This window comes from Oryctolagus cuniculus, chromosome 12, assembly GCF_051225735.1.
Source record: "Oryctolagus cuniculus isolate XC-2025 breed Fujian yellow rabbit chromosome 12, ASM5122573v1, whole genome shotgun sequence".
Classification (NCBI taxonomy): domain Eukaryota; kingdom Metazoa; phylum Chordata; class Mammalia; order Lagomorpha; family Leporidae; genus Oryctolagus; species Oryctolagus cuniculus.
In genome coordinates this window covers 108,051,527-108,068,738 of record NC_142878.1, presented here as the reverse complement: position 1 = coordinate 108,068,738, position 17,212 = coordinate 108,051,527, and the positions used below count along the sequence as shown (strand labels likewise).

General features: G+C 64.1%; 1 protein-coding gene across 4 annotated transcripts in view; it reads left to right on the top strand.

Moving 5' to 3' along the window:
* Window positions 1–3,563: 3,563 nt before the first annotated feature.
* The window catches only part of LINGO1 (leucine rich repeat and Ig domain containing 1), a 162,561-nt gene continuing 148,912 nt past the window's right edge, over window positions 3,564–17,212 (top strand). Inside the window, exon 1 of one of the 4 annotated variants that reach the window (XR_016218430.1) lies at window positions 3,564–7,557. The gene's annotated coding sequence lies outside the window, so the exon portion shown is untranslated. The remainder of the gene's footprint in view (window positions 7,558–17,212) is intronic. The other 3 variants (XR_016218429.1, XR_016218428.1, XM_070054639.2) reach the window with 3 other exon arrangements.

Here is a 17,212-nt window from a genome sequence, read left to right as displayed (position 1 = left end):
CGTGGCTGTGTGCCTAAGGGCTCACTGTGGGTCTTGCTACACCCCTCTCCCTCCTGGTCCCGGAGGCTCTTGCTCCTCTTCTGCCCAATCCCAAAGACTTGGGGACTTTGGAGCCGGCCCTCCCACACCCAGCCCAGGGAGAGGGGCTTTGAAAAGAGCCTGAGCTTTAGCTCAGTTACTCCTCCCTGGAGCTCCAGCGTTCCCTCCGTGTGGCCCAAGCTTCACCCAGCACCTCTGGGCGTCTGCTTTGCCAGTGTAAAATACAGTTAATAACCACCTCCCGAGGCTGTTGGTGACTGAGTAAGACAAGGTGTGGAAGGGCTTCCTCCGTGCCAAACACAAAGTAGATGCTAATTAAATGCTAATGATCAATGTGATCAGGCTTGCAACCCACTCAGTTCTTGCTCGTCAGCTCCAAGCTGTTAACAAGGTGAGTGCTCCACCTCTTGTTCCTGGAGCTGGGAACAGCTCGGGCCGGAGAGGGGCACCCAGCCAGGGCCAAGGCACAACGGAGCTGCGGAGCACAGAGGCTGAGACACGGCGGAGGCCAGGGCGAGGCCACAGAGGGGACCCTGGGACCCCAGGAAGGAAGCTAAAGCTCATGCAGCAGCCAGCCTGCGGGAGGTACCCGGTAAAAGGCGCTGTGGTGTAGCCGGTGAAGCCCCCGCCTGTGACTCCAGCATTGCACAAGGGCACCGGTTCAGGTCCTGGCTGCTCCATCTCCAGCCAGCTCTCTGCTGTGGCCTGGGAAAGCAGTAGAAGATGGCCCAAGTCCTTGGGCCCCTGCACCCACGTGGGAGACCTGGAAGAAGCTCCTGGCATCGGCCTGGATCAGCCCTGGATGTTGGAGCCACTTGGGGAGTGAACCAGTGGATGAAAGATCTCTCTCTCTCTCTCTTTCTCTCTCTCAAATAAATAAACAGATCTTTTATTTTTATTTATTTATTTATTTGACAGGCAGAGTGGACAGTGAGAGAGAGAGACAGAGAGAAAGGTCTTCCTTTGCCACTGGTTCACCCTCCAATGGCCGCCGCAGCTGGCGCGCTACGGCCGGCGCACCGCGCTGATCCAATGGCAGGAGCCAGGTGCTTCTCCTGGTCTCCCATGGGGTGCAGGGCCCAAGGACTTGGGCCATCCTCCACTGCACTCCCGGGCCACAGCAGAGAGCTGGCCTGGAAGAGGGGCAACCGGGACAGAATCCGGCGCCCCGACCGGGACTAGAACCTGGTGTGCCGGCGCCACAAGGCAGAGGATTAGCCTAGTGAGCCACGGCACTGGCCTTTATTTTTTTTTAAGGCAACTAAGCCTTGTCACCCTGGCCACCCCTGCACACTGTCTCTTTGTGCCCTGTGTCCCACTTGGGTACAGCTCTCCCAGCGGTCAGGGAACGTGTTAGTTGGCATCAAATGTGTCCTTTGCCTTAAGGTCAGTGTGCCAGCATCTCCGCCGTTGTAAGACTTGGGTGGGGGACACAGACTTGGCCACTGCCTCCAGTCACAGTTGAGGCCCTTTCTTGCTGGCTCCATGGCCAAGTGGCACTCCCGGGAGCTGGGCTGTGGGGTCCTCCTGGAGTGACACGGTTTCCATGGACTCTCTGTCCCGCCTGGGAGCTGGGCACAGCCCAAGCCCCTCATTCCTCCGCTGCCACCTCTCTGGGCCTGGGGTGTTCAGGGAGGCAGACCAGAGCTTCAGGAAGCTCCCGCCACTGTCACAAGCCTGGCCTTGACTGAGACGTCCCCAGGACGCCCAGCTGGGCTGCAGGGGAGACCTGGCTGCTTGGTCCAGCTCCGCTGCAGACAAGTCAGCAAGGGGCCAGGGGCAGATCTTTGTTTCCCTTGAGCCTCAACGCTCCCATCTGTAGACCGGGAGGGAGAACCGGCTGTGTCTGTGTTCTGCCGGCTCTGCCATGTCTTGGAGCCCAGAGAACCCCCGTCCTCCCTCTGCTTTCAACTCAAGGAGGGCAGGGGGGCCGAGCACCGGGACGGGATGGGAAGCGGGGAAGGAGGAGAGGGAGGGGTCTCAGATGTTGTCTGTCTCTCTGGCTGGGGCAGCCACGCCCACTCAGAGTCTCCCTTACCCCAAGGCAGGCCCGGGAAGGGGACCAACTGAGTCTGAGTCCATTCGAGCACCCTGGCTGGGAACAGTGGGCCCCTCTGGGGAGGGAGCACCGCTCGACCACGCCCACTTCGCACAGAGCGAGCGGAAGGGGCGGAGTCTGCCACTGGGGCCCTGTGTGGCCAGAGAGCAGGGCAGGGAGCCCCCGCGGCTGCCCCGGCAGCAGGACAAGGGTGAGTGCCAGCGTGAGCCGCGAGTCTGCAGTGGCAAATGGGGGAGCATTACTCCCTGTGCAAATTAAAAATTAAAATTAATCAAACACTCAAATTGATTTCCTTCCCGTCTGTTTGCTCTGCTGTGCCAGTCAGACGCCAGCTTGTCCAGCCGGCTCGATCCAGGCCAGGCTCACACCAGGGCTGGGCCTGGGCGAGTGCGGGCATCACACTCTGGCCTGGGGACACTGGGTGAGTGTCCACCCAGCCAGGTCCCTGGACACTGAGCCCTGGTGTGAGCTTGGAAAGGGGTCAGGCAGGAAGAGAGCGGCACTCTGGCCCAACGGTGACACTGGAGCCCTCGTGGAGCTGTCCAGCACTGACGTCATGCCCCTGCTCCGACTTCAGTGTCACTGCTTTGGGACGGCGATGGAGGGGAAGAAATCTCCCTTGGCTGCAGTGCTGGGCAGGACTTCTTTAGGGACTGGTGCCCCTCCCACAGCCCCCCAGCCCCGTCCCAACCAGCTGCGGCCCTCCTGGTCCGCTCCGCCCTCAGCCAGGTCCTTCCTTGCCACATTTTTTGCTGTGCATCCTTGGGCAAATCACTTAATGTCTCTGAGCACTGTTTTGATCAGGCTTGGGCTGCAGCTGGCCCCTGGTGAGGCACGGCCTTGGGAAGGGGACTCTGGCCTCGGAGTGGGGAAGGTGGCCGGTCAGCCTTCCCTCCCCCGGTGGCCAGGGACCTCTTGGCTGTGCACCGGGCATCACCCACGTGCTTGGCAGGATTCCTGGGATGAGGTGGTGACGTTTGGCAGGGGTCAGCTTGCGGCACCTGTGTGCCCAGGCCTTGGGGCACAGCCTCTGGCTGCACCATCCACACGGATTCTGGCACGTTCCGCCTCTCAACTCTCTGCTGTCTCTGCTTAGCCCCTGGCTCCCTCATCTCACCCCAGCCCACCCTATCGGCTTCCTCCCCAGGAGCACAGGGAGTGTGTCCACATACTCAGAGCTGCTCACATGCCTCTTTGTTTAAAATCCTCCCAAGTCCAGGCTTCCTCCCACCACCCTGGGGGCCCGGCCCCATCCCCTGCTCTGCCACCCCCAGCCTGGCACACCCACATCATCCTTCTACCCTGAATGGTGTGGGAGTTTTATTTTTTTTAAGATTTATTTCATTTATTTGAAAGGCAGAGTTACACACAGAGAGGGAGAGAGGTCTTCCATCTGCTGCTTCACTCCCCAAATGGCTGCAATGGCCAGAGCTGAGCCAGGCGGAAGCCAGGACTCAGGAGCTTCATCCAGGTCTCCCATGTAAGGGCAGGGGCCCAAGGACTTGGGCTGTTCTCTGCTGCTTTCCCAGGGGGCATTAGCAGGGAGCTAGATTGGAAGTGGAGCAGCCGGGACTCGCTCTGGTGCCCATATGGGATGCCGGCACTGAAGGCAGTGGCTTTACCCCTTTATGCCACAGTGCCGGCCCCATGTGGGAGCTTTTGGACTACCCCTCTGCCCCCTGTGATCTGTCTGACACAGGCAGGGCATGCTGGGGTCTTAGGCTTAGCAGCTGGGAGACAGGTGGTTGAGAGAGGCTGCTTGGGCATGAAGGGCTGGCGAGGAGGCTGGCCTGTGTGGGATCCGGGAGGTGGTGCGGACAGGTGGGGAGAACTCAGAGGAGGGCAGATGGATGTGTGCAGACACAGCTGGCTGGGTGCAGCCTCTCTCTGAACCCGTGGGGTGTCGGCTTTACGTTACTACCATGAAATACCCGAGAAAACTACTTTTATGAAGAGGAGAGGTTTATTTAGCTCACAGCTCTGGAGGTTCAAATCCAAGACCAGGTGGCCCCATTCACCTGACCTCCAGGTAGGTGGCAGCAGGCAGTGGTGGGGGCACGAGCAGCCACATCTGAAGCCAGGAATGGAGCGAGAGAGAGGAAGAGGGACTGGGGTCCCTCGGTCCCTGCTGCGGGCTCCCAATGACCTAAGAGCAAGGGTTCAAACCTTGCTCTTAGTGATCTGTCTCCCAGCCCAGCACAGGGGAGCAGAGAGTTTGCAGAAGGTGGCCAGGAAGTGCCCACTGTCTCCTGGGGTTCCCGGTGGGCCACTCTCACAGCCCCACCACAGCCAGGTGGTCCTGGCTTCAAGACCAAGCTCTCCACCTCTGGCCTGTGGGGATGGCTGACCCTGGGCAGGCATCTGCAGCAGCCCACACCAGTCCCCATGCTGGCTCCTGGCAGGGAAGCACCAGCCGCCCCCGGCCCCCAGAACTCCACCCCTAGCTGCGGGAACCCTGGCAGAGCGCAGAGGGCGCGGCCATTGTCCTCCACGTGCCTTTCTAGAAAGCCTGCTGGGAGGCACAGGAGGCAGCAGCTCTTGGCCACTGACACAATGGCAGGACACAGGGGGACCCCCTGAGACACCGCCGCCCCTGCCTGCCTTCATGCAGGACTGCTGACCCAGATCCTCACCCCCGTGGGGCAGGGCACACACTTGGGGAGAAAGCTGAGGTTCAGAGCAAGGGTGCTGGGCGTGGAACCCCCAAGCAGAGAGAGCAAGGCTGTGCAGCTCCCGGGACAGGACAAGTGGGAGGGGCGGAGGGGGTTGCAGCCTGGAATTGCTGCTTTGCATGGATGTCGGGGTCTCCGGGGACAGGCTGTTTGTCTCTGTTTGCCTTCCCTTGGGCCGCCGGGATGTCCTGGGAGGACTCGTCAGGTGGTTTGTTGAACCAACACAGGCAATGCTGTGAGCTCATCTCCCTGGAGCCCCTCCCCTCCACCCCCAGGAGTCTGCTAGGAAGGCGGGAGGTACCCGGCCAGGAGAAAGGGGACAAAAGGGACTTTGGAGAGGCCACACAGAGCTGAGCGTGGCTGTGGGGAGGGAAAAGCAACTTCACGGGACGCCCGCCGTGGCCAAGCCTTTCCCGGGCAGGAATCCCCCACGGTCACCTGCTGTTTGCTCCCACGTGACAGGGAGGCTAGCACTGGGTCTGCCTCACCCAAAGCCGGGGGTCTCTGCAGGGCCACTTCAGACGCAGGGGTGCAGGGTGTGCAGCGTCCTGGGCTCCCGCCCGCCACTGCGCACACTCCGGGTTTCCTCCACTTCCAGCTCCGGGCAGCAGGGGGAGGCTGTGCTGCATCTGGTCGCAGACTGGAGCAGGGGTTAGGATAGGGCGGCAGGAGAGGCGGGGCCTCCTTCAACAGCTGCTGGGTTTGGGGAGCCTTTAGCCGCGCCCCCGGCACGGGGCGGGAGGTTTCCACCCGGATCTGCCAAGTGGAGTCTCACTGCTGCCCCAAAGAGAAGTTGAAACGCCTCAGTCCGAGGCTTCCCCAGTCTGTCTGCGCCCCAGTCTGCCCGTCACTCCCGATTTCCCGCTTTCAGGTTTTGCACAGGCTCTCCTCCGGCAGGGGACGCCCATTCTGTTCCTTCCTGCCTGGCCAACTCCTACACATCCTCCGATACCTGGCGTCAACATCACCTCCTCCAGGAAGCCTGCCCGAATTTTCTCTACTCCCCACAGCTCCATCACAACTCCCGCTCCCTGCTTTCCTATATCACCTGCGTCCCAGGCCCCCGTAGGATGGGCCCACGATGGGCGTTTAATGAAAGGTTTCCCCCTGCAGGTGTCTGTGGTGGGAGTGAGAAAATGCTGCTGCCCAGAGCCCAGGGGTGCACTTTACTTCCCAGGGGGTGTCACGAGGGTTGAGAGAGAGAGAGAGCTGGAATACACAGGAACTTTGCAAACTGTAGAGTGTCCACCCAGCAGGTCCTGGTACCGCACAGCTTTGCCCCTGTCCCCTGGTTCCCTGAGCACCTAGCAGCGCCCCAGATCTCACGAGCAAGGAGGAGATGGGGTTCAAGGCAAGCCCTTAGCCCCCAGAAAGGCGAACACCCTGTGGGAGTCGCCCCCCAGTGACGATGGAAGCCAACGTCCTTCCTTCCACAAAAGGGTAAAGGGAGGGGCAGAGAGGGGTCAGCGAGTACCCAAGGTCACACAGCAGGAGCGGGAGGCGACCTGGGTCCTCCCAGCGCAGCAGGTGTCTTCAGATCCGGGGCAGCTGCTCCCCAGTACCTCGCCCCCGACCCTGCAGTCCAGGGCGCCCAGCCCATGCGGTCCCACACCAGGCTCGGCCGCCAACGAGCGCCGAGCGCCCTCTGGATGGCGTGGTCCGGGCAGCTCCCCACCGTCCTCCTCCTCCACTCACCTCCAGGCCCGGAGGACCGTGCTCGGCTGTGGCGGGCCGGGCGCCGCCCGCGCCGCCGCCCCGTGCTGTTCCCGCGCGGCTGGGCCGCCCTCCGGCGCCCTGGGGTGGGGCAGGTGCAGCGGGTGCGCTATCCCTTTAAGCCCGGGCGAAAGGCGAGGTGTCGGCGGTCGCCGAGGCTAGCGCGGGACGTCGCCACCCGCCGGGCCGGAGCCAGGGGCCGGGAACCGCGGAGCGAGCGGGGGGCGCAGGGGACAGCAGAGCCGGGGCACTGCGGGTCCCTTCGCTGCCCGGTGCGCGCGCCACCCCGGGCCCCGCGAGCGGCCCCGGTGTCATGCGGAGGATGTGAGAGGCGGCGCGGGCGGTGTCGGGGCGTGGGGCGCGGGAGAGGGCGGCGGCGACAGACGCGGGACAGAGTCCGGGCAGGGGGAGCCGGGCGGGGAGGAAGCGGAGAGGCGGCGGCGGCCGAGAGGAGAAGGGGGCGCGAGAGCACGCAGCGCGGGCGGCGGCGCAGGGGCGGGGGGCCGAAGCCTGCGGGTGGGGGCGCGGAAGCGGAGCCGGGCTCCAGGGCTGGGGTTCGGCCGGGCGTGGTGGAGGAGCCGAGCGCCCGCGCGGTCCCCACGGGGAGCGGCGGGGCACGTGAGGCGGCCGGCCCGGCAGAGGGCGCAGGGCCGCGCTCTGGGGATTCCGGGCGGCCGGGGCCGGGGGCCTTTGTGAGCGCCCCATCAGGGCGAGCCCGGGAGTGCGGAGCCCCGGTGAGGCGGCGGCGGGCCCTAGCGCGCTCGGTGTGCGCGGGTGGGAGCGCCCGGGCGGCCGGGAGCGCGCGTTAGGGATTCTGCCGGCATCGCAGCGCGGAGAGCTGGAGGCAGGAGCCGGCCGCGCCGGGGAGCGCAGGGTCCTCCCGCGCACACGCACACGCACACGCCGCGCTCTCACGCGCGCACACGCCCTCCCTGCCTCGCTCGCGCCGCTGCCACCATCTCGGAGCCGAGCCCTGTGGAGCGGGCACCCGAGCCGGAGCCGGGACTGGAGCGCAGCCGAGCCGGGGGATGCGGGCCCGGAGCAGACCCGCGCGCGGACGGCGCGCCCCGGATGGTGAGTGAGGCCGGGCCGGGCCGCTGCGGCGAGGCTGGGGCCGCGGGGACGCAGGCCAGGGAGCAGGGGGTCCGGGCGCCGGCAGCGCCGCGTGCGCGGCCTCTGATTGGGCGGGAGCCTTGGGGGCAGCGGTGCGGGTGTCGAGTGCGCGTCCGTGGGGGGCGCTCGCGCGCGGAGCTGGGGGGTGCGCGCTCGGTACCTCAGGCCGTGACCGCGCTCCCGCCTGCGCGCGGCCCCGCCTCAACCCGCACCTGCCACCAGAAGCCTTGCGACTTGGAGCAACTTTGCGGAGCCGCCGGGGCGCGGCAGGCCGGGAGGGGGCGGGGAGGCTCTTTAAGGGTGTGGGGTGGAACTCTGGCCTCTTCCCTGGCGGGCACGCGAGTGCGCTAAGCCTCTGCCCCAGCCAGCGCGGCCGCCGGCTCCCCGGGATGCCCAGCCGGCCCTGCGGCGCCTGGCTGGAGCCGCTCCGGGCGCCGGGCTCCTGTGACCCCGCCAGGGTCAGCTGGTACCGCGTGGCCACGTTCCCCAGGCCGGGAAGCCGAGTCTTTGCAACCAGGCCAGAGACACGGGGGTTGCGGGGCCAGAGTGGAGGAGATGTGGCCCTTGTGTGCCTGCCTTTGTGTGTCTCCCGCGCTGCTTCTCTGCGGGACAGTTGGCTCGAGAGGGGGCACCTGCTGGCGCGGTGCCCTGGGCACTGAGGCCGTGGTCTTGCGGCTCCCCGTACTCTGCTGCGGGGCCTCGGAACCTGCCCACACCCGGAGGCCGCCCAGCCGGTGCGGAGGAAGACTGGCTGGGGAGATGTCCGCGTGGGGCCCCGGAAGCAGCGGATGGCCGATTGCGCCTGACTCCCTCCAGCTTGAGGTTGCGGGGGGCGGGGGTAGAGCCCCTGGGGTCCCCAGCGGCCCCTGGCAGCCCTCTCTTTCCTGGCACCCAGGGTGTGAGTCTGGAGGCAGCGGTGCCGGGCAGGCCGGTCTGCCTGCGTCCCTGGGGTCTGGCAGTGCCGGTTGGATCTGCGTGCCGGCTTAAGCCCTGCTCCCACCCCAGCATCTCCTGCTGCATCCCCGCCTGCTGGGGAGTGGGCAGGAGCCAGGGCACACCTGTCCATTTCACCCAGGAGGGTTTGGAGGCACCGAGGGGTCTCCTGTGTCAGGCCAGCCCCTTCGATTGTGAAGGGGTCCTGTGTGGGGCAGGCGGCACCGCTGACTTGGCCACAGGGCTCCCCGGGGCTTCCCTCCTACTGCGTGTCCCAAACACCTTCCCTGATGGGACTGCCGGAGGCCGTTGAGCGGAGGTCCTTGTCTGAGCTGAGGGACCTCGGGAGCCCAGCTCGGTTACCTCCTGGGGCCGGGGTCTGGCTGGCTCTGCTGGGCAGGTTTGCACATCAGGGAGCTCAGGGATTCCCCCCGCCCCCACCAGCCTGGCATGTCCTTCTGTCTGGACTGTGAGGAACCCTACCTGTTCTCTCGAGACCTCTGGCCTGGAGCCTGCCGTGGGCCAAACAGCTCATGCCTGGGTGACCTGTGGAGATCCAGGCGTGCCTGGCTGGTGGGGGGGGGGGCTCCACGGCTCCCAGGGCTGCTTCCTCCGCCGGTGGTCTCTCCAAGGCACAGGACACTGGAGCCGTCAGCCCCATGCTGGCCTTGGTGGCCCCCAGCCTCGTGCTGCTGGCAGCTGGATCACCCCAGGGCTACTCAGGCCCTTGGAGGCCTGTGGGGACAAGAACTGTTGCCTGGGGAGGGGGGGTAATTGTGCCTCTAATGAGTAGGGGGGGTGGGCTTGCAGCATCCTGGGGGCTTCCTCAGCCAGCTCGGGCAGCCTCTCCCCTGCTGGCTCTGGCTGACTCCTTGTCCTGCCTTTCTTAGCTGCTTCTCTCTAAGCGCCCCCTGCCCCCGGCCCCTCCCCGAGCCTCAGGAGCTCTGGGCAACACCTGGTGGCAGGAGCTCGGCCCAGGGCCTGGCCCCACCTCCGTGGGCAAGGCCTGCTGGAGTCCTGCCCTGGTTCTGTTGCCCAGGGGACACTGTGCTCTGTTTCCTGCTCCTGCATCAGCAGCAGGGGGAACCCCTCACTGGGGGGCCCAAGCCATGGGGAGGAAGAACAGAGCCACCCCGGCTCCTAAGTCTGAGCGGCCAGGGGTGAGAATGCCAGCCCAGTGGTGCCAGGCCCTCCTCTGACTGCCTCGGACGGCCTCTGCCCCCGCCCCAACCTCCTGGCTGGGGGAGGGGGGACCAGTGCCAGTGTCGTCCCCATGGTTTCCCTCCCCAGCCGGGCCCTGATCCTGTCACATCTGTGTTTGAAGTCGCGGAGGGTTCCACTACAACAGGTTCAGGGGCGGGAAACTGTTGGGTGCGGTGGGCCTTGGGGTGACTTGAAAGGTGCCCCAGCCACTCAGGCCTCCTTCGGGGAGGCTGGGCACCGCCTTGGCCAGTTTCGGGGTCCCTTCCACTGGCTTCTGGGGCCTGGACACCTGGTCCCGGGCTCTGTGTCTTTGCCCTTGCTCTCCACTGCTGGACTCAATGCGCGTTTGAGGGCAGTTCCTGGTTTGAGGCGGGGGCTCCGATGTGGGGGCATTCAGACCTGGACACCCCCCCTCCCAGCCCTGGGCAGGGGCAGAGGCGGCCGGAGGCTGCAGAGGGAAGGGTGAGCAGTGCTCCGGGGGGACGGGACGGGCAGTGGGGTTTTGGCCTGCTGGGATGTTTGTGGCGCCCTGGTAGACACTTGGTAAATATTTGTGGAATGAGTGAGAGAATGTGGGCCGGCAGTGGTGCGGAGGTGAGCGGCCCTGGGCTCCCGGGGAGCCAGCAGCGGTGGAGTCGTCCAGACGGGGCTCAGGGCTGCAGGGTTGAGGTTTCGGAGACCCTGGCTGGATCTGCTCTTTCAATTGCTCCGTCTGGAGAGGCGGGGAGGCGGCGCCGAGGCTGCTGTGGGGACCCAGGCTGGCAGTGCCACTCAGACACCTGTCTGCCTTCCCCGGGAAGGCCAAGGGTGTGTGTGGGGCCCCAGCCCCCGGAGAAGGTTTGGCCTGGGTGGGGACCCGGCTGGGGCAGTCTGGTTCGGGTGGAGGTTTCGCCATCAGCAGTCCCAGCTCCTGGGCAGTGTCCTGGAGTCATTGGTGCCACTCCGGTACTGGCCCTACTACTGTGCACGCTTGAGGAAGTCCTGGGGGCGCTCAGGCCTCAGTTTCTGTGTCTGTAAAATGGACATGTCTCTTCGTCTCGCTGGATACCTAGGGTGAATCTAGGTGTGGATTTTTAACCTCACAAGTGGACTGCAAAGGGCGGGGCAGAGGGTGGACAGCACTGCTGTGTGAGGGGGAAGGAGCCTGGGGGCCAGGGAGGAGCAGTGACTCCCCCAAGGTCATAAAGCAGCCCCTGTGGATTGGTTCCGGCCGGGCCTGTGGCCTGCTGGCTGGGAGTGGCTGGGGTGGCGGGGCTTTGGGGCCCTGCGGAGCACGGCGCTGGCCAGTTGCTCCACCGTCCAGCTGTCAGGGAGCATATGGGGCCATATGGCCATGTCAGGGGAAGCGCCGGGCGCTGGAGGAGGGGCAGCGGCTGCCACTGTGGACTTCTGGGTCTGTCTGGGCCCTGCCTGCCCCCAGGGTCACGGCAGGAGGAGGCCAGAATGGGACCTCCGTGTTCAGCTTGGTTTGGACATGGAGGTTGGGCCTTGGCAGGGGCCCAGTTCCAGCACCCATCTGCCAGGGCAGCCGGACAGGCGGCTCTGTGCCCGGGACTGATCCAATTAGCTGCAGGCCAGCTGTGCCAGTCAGCCTTGCTCCGTGCCCCACCCCGCTCTGAGTGCCCTACGGGGGTCCGTGGCACTGTGATGTCAGAGCCTCAGGGCTCAGAGGGTGTGTGTGTGTGTGTGACAGGCACCTGCACCCCAAGTGCTGACTCTGAGGTCTTAGGGTGTGGAGACCCGAGGGGTCCTGGGCTTGGGTGCGGGGTGGGACTGTTTTTTCTTTTCTTTTTTTTTTTTAAAGATTTATTTATTTATTTGAAAGGCACAGTTATACAGAGAGAGAGAGAGAATAAGAGACGAGTGCGAGGTGTTCCATCCACTGATTCACTCTTCAAATGGCCGCAACGGCCAGGGCTGGACTGATCTGAAGCCGGGAGCCAGGAGCTTCTTCCAGGTCTCCCCCGTGGGTGTGCGGGCCCAAGCATTTGGGACATCCTCCACTGTTTTCCCAGGCCATTAGCAAGGAGTTGGATTGGAAGTGGAGCAGCCGGGACTCGGCACCCGTATGGGGTGCTTTACCCACTACGCCATGGTGCCAGTGCCGGTCCCGGGGCTGGGTTTGGATCCTGGTCCTTCCGCTTTCCAGGCTAGGTGGGCTTGGTGAGAGTCATATTACCACGTCTGGGCCTCCCCTTCTTCCTCTGTGTCCTGGGGAGGGTGCAGGGCTGGCCTTAGCATCTTACTTAGAAGTCACACAGGCAAAGCAGGCGCTAGCGTGATAGAGTGTAGCGTCTTGGCCACTCGCAGCTGCAGGGAAGCGAAGGAAGTCCAGCAGGGGTCTCAGCGCCTGGGTTGAAGGAAAGGGGGCCCGACTGTCATTCCCCAGGACAGAATCCTTTGATATCCCGTGTTTTCATATTCCTTTCCACCTGCTCCATCCCCATGCAGTTCTGTAGAGTATTGGAGAGCATTGGCCCATCTCACAGATGAGACAACGGAGGCCATGGGTAGGGCAGTGATTCTCCAGAAGTCACACAGTGAGGTGGACTTGACCCTGCCTCCGACCTACAGGGTTAGGCTTCCTGAACGGCGGGGGGTGGCTGTTGGGGGAGGAGGGGCTTCATCAGTCTAGACCAAGCTTGGGGATTCTAGAGACGGCTCCTGGCTCATCTCCAGTACAGGAGCGGCACCGGCTGTCCTGGGACCAGCAGCCCCTCCCGCCTGGTCAGCCAGGCAGCCTGGACTGTGTTTCCTGTCCGCCCCAGCATGAGAAGGGTCTGAGACTGGCGGTCTCTTTGTGGGGGGCATGGAGCGAGGGGTGCACCCTGGTCTCTCAGGCAACCCATGAGGTAGGACGAGTAGGGTGCTGGACTCTGCCTCTCACTGTGTGGCCTTGGACAGGCCCCTGGGAGCCTCCACCTGCCTGTTTGTCCTGGGTGACTTTTGAGGCTGTAGCATAAACAGGTGCTTGTAGACGGGGGAGGGTGTCACAGCGCCACATTCTGGGGCTGTGAGTCCGGGAGTCCCCGTCCGATGTTTCGCCGAGTCACTTCTTAGGCACTCTGGGGATGGCGCTGAGTAAGGCCCAGCTGCTCAGTGAGCTGCCTCAGCGCCTCCCACAGGCCACGCCTCCATCCACGGTGCACCTGGCTACCTCTCCCCTTGGCTGTCTCCCCAGCCCCCATAGTTGGAGGGGTGTGCAGGCCCCTGCCCCTGAGCAGCCTTCCTGTCTCCATCTCTGGGACGCCGCTGGCTTTGCAAGACTCAGCATGAATGCTCCCCTCCCGGCCGCCCCCGCACGTCTGCTGTACACGTGGCGAGGGTTTCTGGAAGGGCCCCGCACCTGCCGTGTGCGTCTGTGTTTCCTTGGGGCTCGGGAACGGGTTGCACGCAGAGACTGAACGTGACTCTGTCTTGGGTCCGGGGCATTCCCAGGGGTGCCCTTGGCTGAACCGGGCTTTGCTGTGCGTATCCCGCAAGGCCTCTTCCGTGGCTTCTGCCGCTTCCTCTCCAGCGGCCCCGTGGGCCTGTGACATCAGTCCGAGGAGGAGCCCCGGGAGGTGTGGGCGGCCGTTCAGCCGAGGGCTCACCACAGACAGGGCCCTCCCTGCTCCGGGGCCCCTGCCAAGCTGGAGCCGGGGCACCCGGTCCTGGCCGCCCGCACATCACTCTCCCTGTGATTGCTACGGACCTCACTCTGCAGTCGGCTATTGATTATCTGGGGCCCCGATAACTCGTCCTTATCGATTGGTGGAGGCCACCTGGCCGCAGTGGTGTGGGGCCGCAGGGCCTGGCCGGGAGACCGCCTTCATGGCTGTGTATTCCTGACCAGGAAGTCCTGTGACCGGGAGTCACTGGAAAGGGGTGCAGGCCACCTCCTCCGTGGTCCCCGCACCCTGGCTGCCTTCTTCTCTTTGCCACCTGCCTTGGTGTGCATCTGGATTCCCTTGGTCTTCAGTCTCCGCTTTCCCACCTGTGAGTTCTGCCCTCCCCCTGGGCTGACACCGTGCCTTGGAAGCAGCCGCCAACTCGCCATCTTTCCCGTTGAAGGAACAGAGAATTAGGGATGGCAGTGGCCACAGAGGCCGGGCCCAGGGTGGTGGCCGCCAGCTGAGCTGATGCCGGCAGGACAGGGCTGTGGCTAGAGATGGCAGGTGCTGAGGCTCGGGGCTCAGTGGGGTTTTCCAACAAGCGATTTCTCAGGAAACAGCATAAAGGAGATGGCAGGGGGGACGCTTAACCTACTTACGAGCCCCAGCCGCCTTTCAGAGAAGCTGGGGGGCGTCCGTATGGCTTGTGGGGCCTCCCAGATCACGTGACCAGGGCTCTTTTTTTTTAATAGAATTTTTTTGTTAGGGCCATTTTCAGACCGGTGGACAGGCAGAGAATGGCACAGGGAGCCCCCGGCTGCCCCTAACCTGGGTTTAGCCGCAGTTGTCAGATAGACAGTAGGGACTGTGACATTTCTGCAGCCGTCTCCAAAGCCGAAGAGAAAACACGGCTGCCCAAGCCCGAGGGGTCAGGTGCCGCTTCTCGGAGTCCTTGCGGATAAGGGTGTTGACAGGCCTCGGGCTGACCTGGCCGGGAAAGGGGGGAAAGGGAGGTGGAGGGGGGACCCCCAGCTGTTGCTCCCACTCAGGCTGGCAGCAGGAAGTGGCTCTCTTTGAGGTTAATTGTCTCTTCCTTCTGTTTGCTATGGGGCTTCGACAGGAACTGCAGCATCAGGAAAATCTCAAACAATTTCTTGTTTATTGTTGAATTCAGACGCTGGCCACGCTGGGCTGGGAGTGTCCGATGGCACCCGAGATGGGCTCGCCCCACATCAGCCGCCCCCAACAGGGGACATGGGGCAGGCAGCAGGAGGACTGGGCCAGCAGGGGCACTGAGGGGCGGGGTCCGGACAGCCAGGGGCTCTGGGGCCCTGGGTGTGAGTGCCGGGAAGTGAGGCTGAGGGCTGGGGTGTGTGCCCTGGGCCCCACCTCCTGCCCAGGCCTGGCCATCTCCCTGGGAGGAGCCGTTGGCCCTAGGCAGCTGCAGGTCTCTATGGCTCCCCTGCCTCCAAGCACCCCACGTGTACTTGGGACTCCCTGAGGAAGTCATGGAGTCTCTGTATGGTACTAGAGATTTCCTTACAGATAGGGAAACTGAGGCACAGGGCATGGCGTCTCTAGGGAGAGATCTTCAGAGCCTTGGAGCACATCAGACCTCTGGTGTCCCTGTGTCTCCCGCTCCCAGGCCTACATCAGCCTGTGGCTTTGGCGCCCCTGGTGCAGAGGGGAGACGGCTGGCCCTGCTGTGGGCAGGCTGTCCAGCTTCCCTGGGGTCAGCCCAGTGCTCCCTCCGCCTTGGGGCCCACCTCTTCTCTCTCGTAGCACATGTCTGCGCATGTGTGTGTGTGTGTGTGCATGTATGTGTGTGGTCCTTGTTACCAGCCAGTAAGGGAAGGAGGCCTCCATGGGGTGACCTGAGAGTGGCCTCGTGCCCCTTCCCCAGCCCGACAGTGGCAGATCTGATGAGCGCCTGGCTCACGATTGGGTGCTGGGACGGCCGGGGGAGGCCCCTGTGGGGACGGCGACCAGAGGGAGAGCCAGTGACGCAGACATCAAAACCCCTTTGATGCCCAGTCCTGGCCCCAGGCGCTGCCGGCCCCTACATCTGGCCTGTGTGTTCTCAGCAGCTGGGAAGGGGAGGGCGCAGCAGGGCCTGGGCCTGGGGGAGGGGTGCAGCCACTTCTGCCACCCTGGGACATCAGTCCTGGGAGCTGGAGTGGACCTCACTGCCTTGCCCGTGAGAAGTGGCCCCGGAAGGGCCCCAGGGGAGACGGCGGGTCCACCCATGTGCTGCAGGAGTCGGGGGGCAGCAAGCCCATGTGGCCATGGCCGCCGTACGTCCCCACATGGACCGCCAGTGCACTCCCCAGCCCTGCAAGGTGACTCCTCCAGCCCCATGTCACAGAGGAGGACTCAGAGATGCCATCCGCCTGGGAGGAGGACAACTCGGGGCTGAGGCACAGGCCGCGGGCTGGAGGGCAGGCCTGCTCCTGGTCCCTCAGGGAGGACGAGCCTCCTCTGTTTGCCTCCTCTGCCCGAGGCAGGGTTACAGAGAGAACTCGTCCATCCACTGGTTCACCCCAGACGGCTGGCTCTGAAGCCAGAGCTAGGAGCTTCCTCCAGGTCTCCCACGTGGGTGCAGGGGCCCAAGCACTTGGGTCATCCTTTATCCTCCTCTGCTTCCCCAGGCCATCAGCAGGGAGCTGGATCGGAAGTGGAGCAGCTGGGATGTGAACTGGCACGCATATGGGACGCCCGCGCCACAGGCAGAGGCTTAGCCCACTACGCCACTGCGCCGGCCCCTCCTCCACCCAGTCTTTGGAGGAAGCCTTCCTTAGCCACGCAAATGCAAGATTCCCAGCCCTGCACTCAGGGGCTCCCCACCCTTTGCCCCCAGCTGCCATGTGCCCTCCAAGCGAGCGTTTCTGGGGTGACTGGTGGGGGTCTGGCAGCCTGTGTGCACCCGGAGAGTGAGCACTCCTGAGGGTGAGCGTGAGGCCGGGCCGAGTGGGGTCTGTTGGACACTCACTGAGTGTTAGGCGCGGTGCCGAGAGCTTTGCGTGGGTTGCCTCGCTCAGGCCGTACAAACCCGTGAGACCTGCACGGCTTCTGGACAGATGGCGACACTGAGGCGCCGGGAGACGGAGGGACTTGCGAAGCTCTCACAGCCAGTGCATGGGGGCCGTGGTGCTGCAGCCCGGCGGGGGCAGGGGGCCGCAGTGAGTGGTGGGGACGGGGCGAGAGAGCAGGTGCTGCTGGCAGCTTCTCTCCTGCTCGGTCCGCAGCCCCCACGGTTGCAGGCCGAGAGGTGCCTCGTCTTCTCTGCGTCCCAGGGTGGGCGTGGGAGCCCCCCGGGGGTCCCTGGCCTCTCCCAGACCCCTCCCCTGGAGGCTGTAAATATTTTATCTCCACCATCTCTGCAGAGGGAAATTGGTGCTTTTATAATGCCATCCCCCCCTCCCCCCTTTTGCCCGATTCGGATGGTGCTGGCAGGATTCTGCCGGCACTGGCCCTGTCACTTGGGCGCGTGCTGCTCCAGTCCCCTCCTAGGCTCTAATTGCTTTTAAGCTGTGATAGTTGGCAACAGCAATTTCCTTCACATTACTGAGAGAGGAAAATCCACTCTATTTTCTTCTTTTTTTTTTGCTCTTGACTTTAGCCTTCCATTTGGGTTCCTCTGCCCACTGCTAAGGTCCGGGGACACAGAGGCAGGGGATCTTTGTGCACAGGGCTTTTGGCCTCTCTGGGCCCAGTTTTCCCATTTGCAACAAAGTCAGATGTCTGTTCGTTCATTCGTTCATTCAGCACACTTGCCCCGAGCGCATCGCTGGAGACACGGTCCAGCTCCGATTGGCGGCTGCTATGTCCCCTGCACACAGTAGGTGCTCAGCTTCGGTGTGATGAGCACGTGGGGGCCAGGCCAGCCA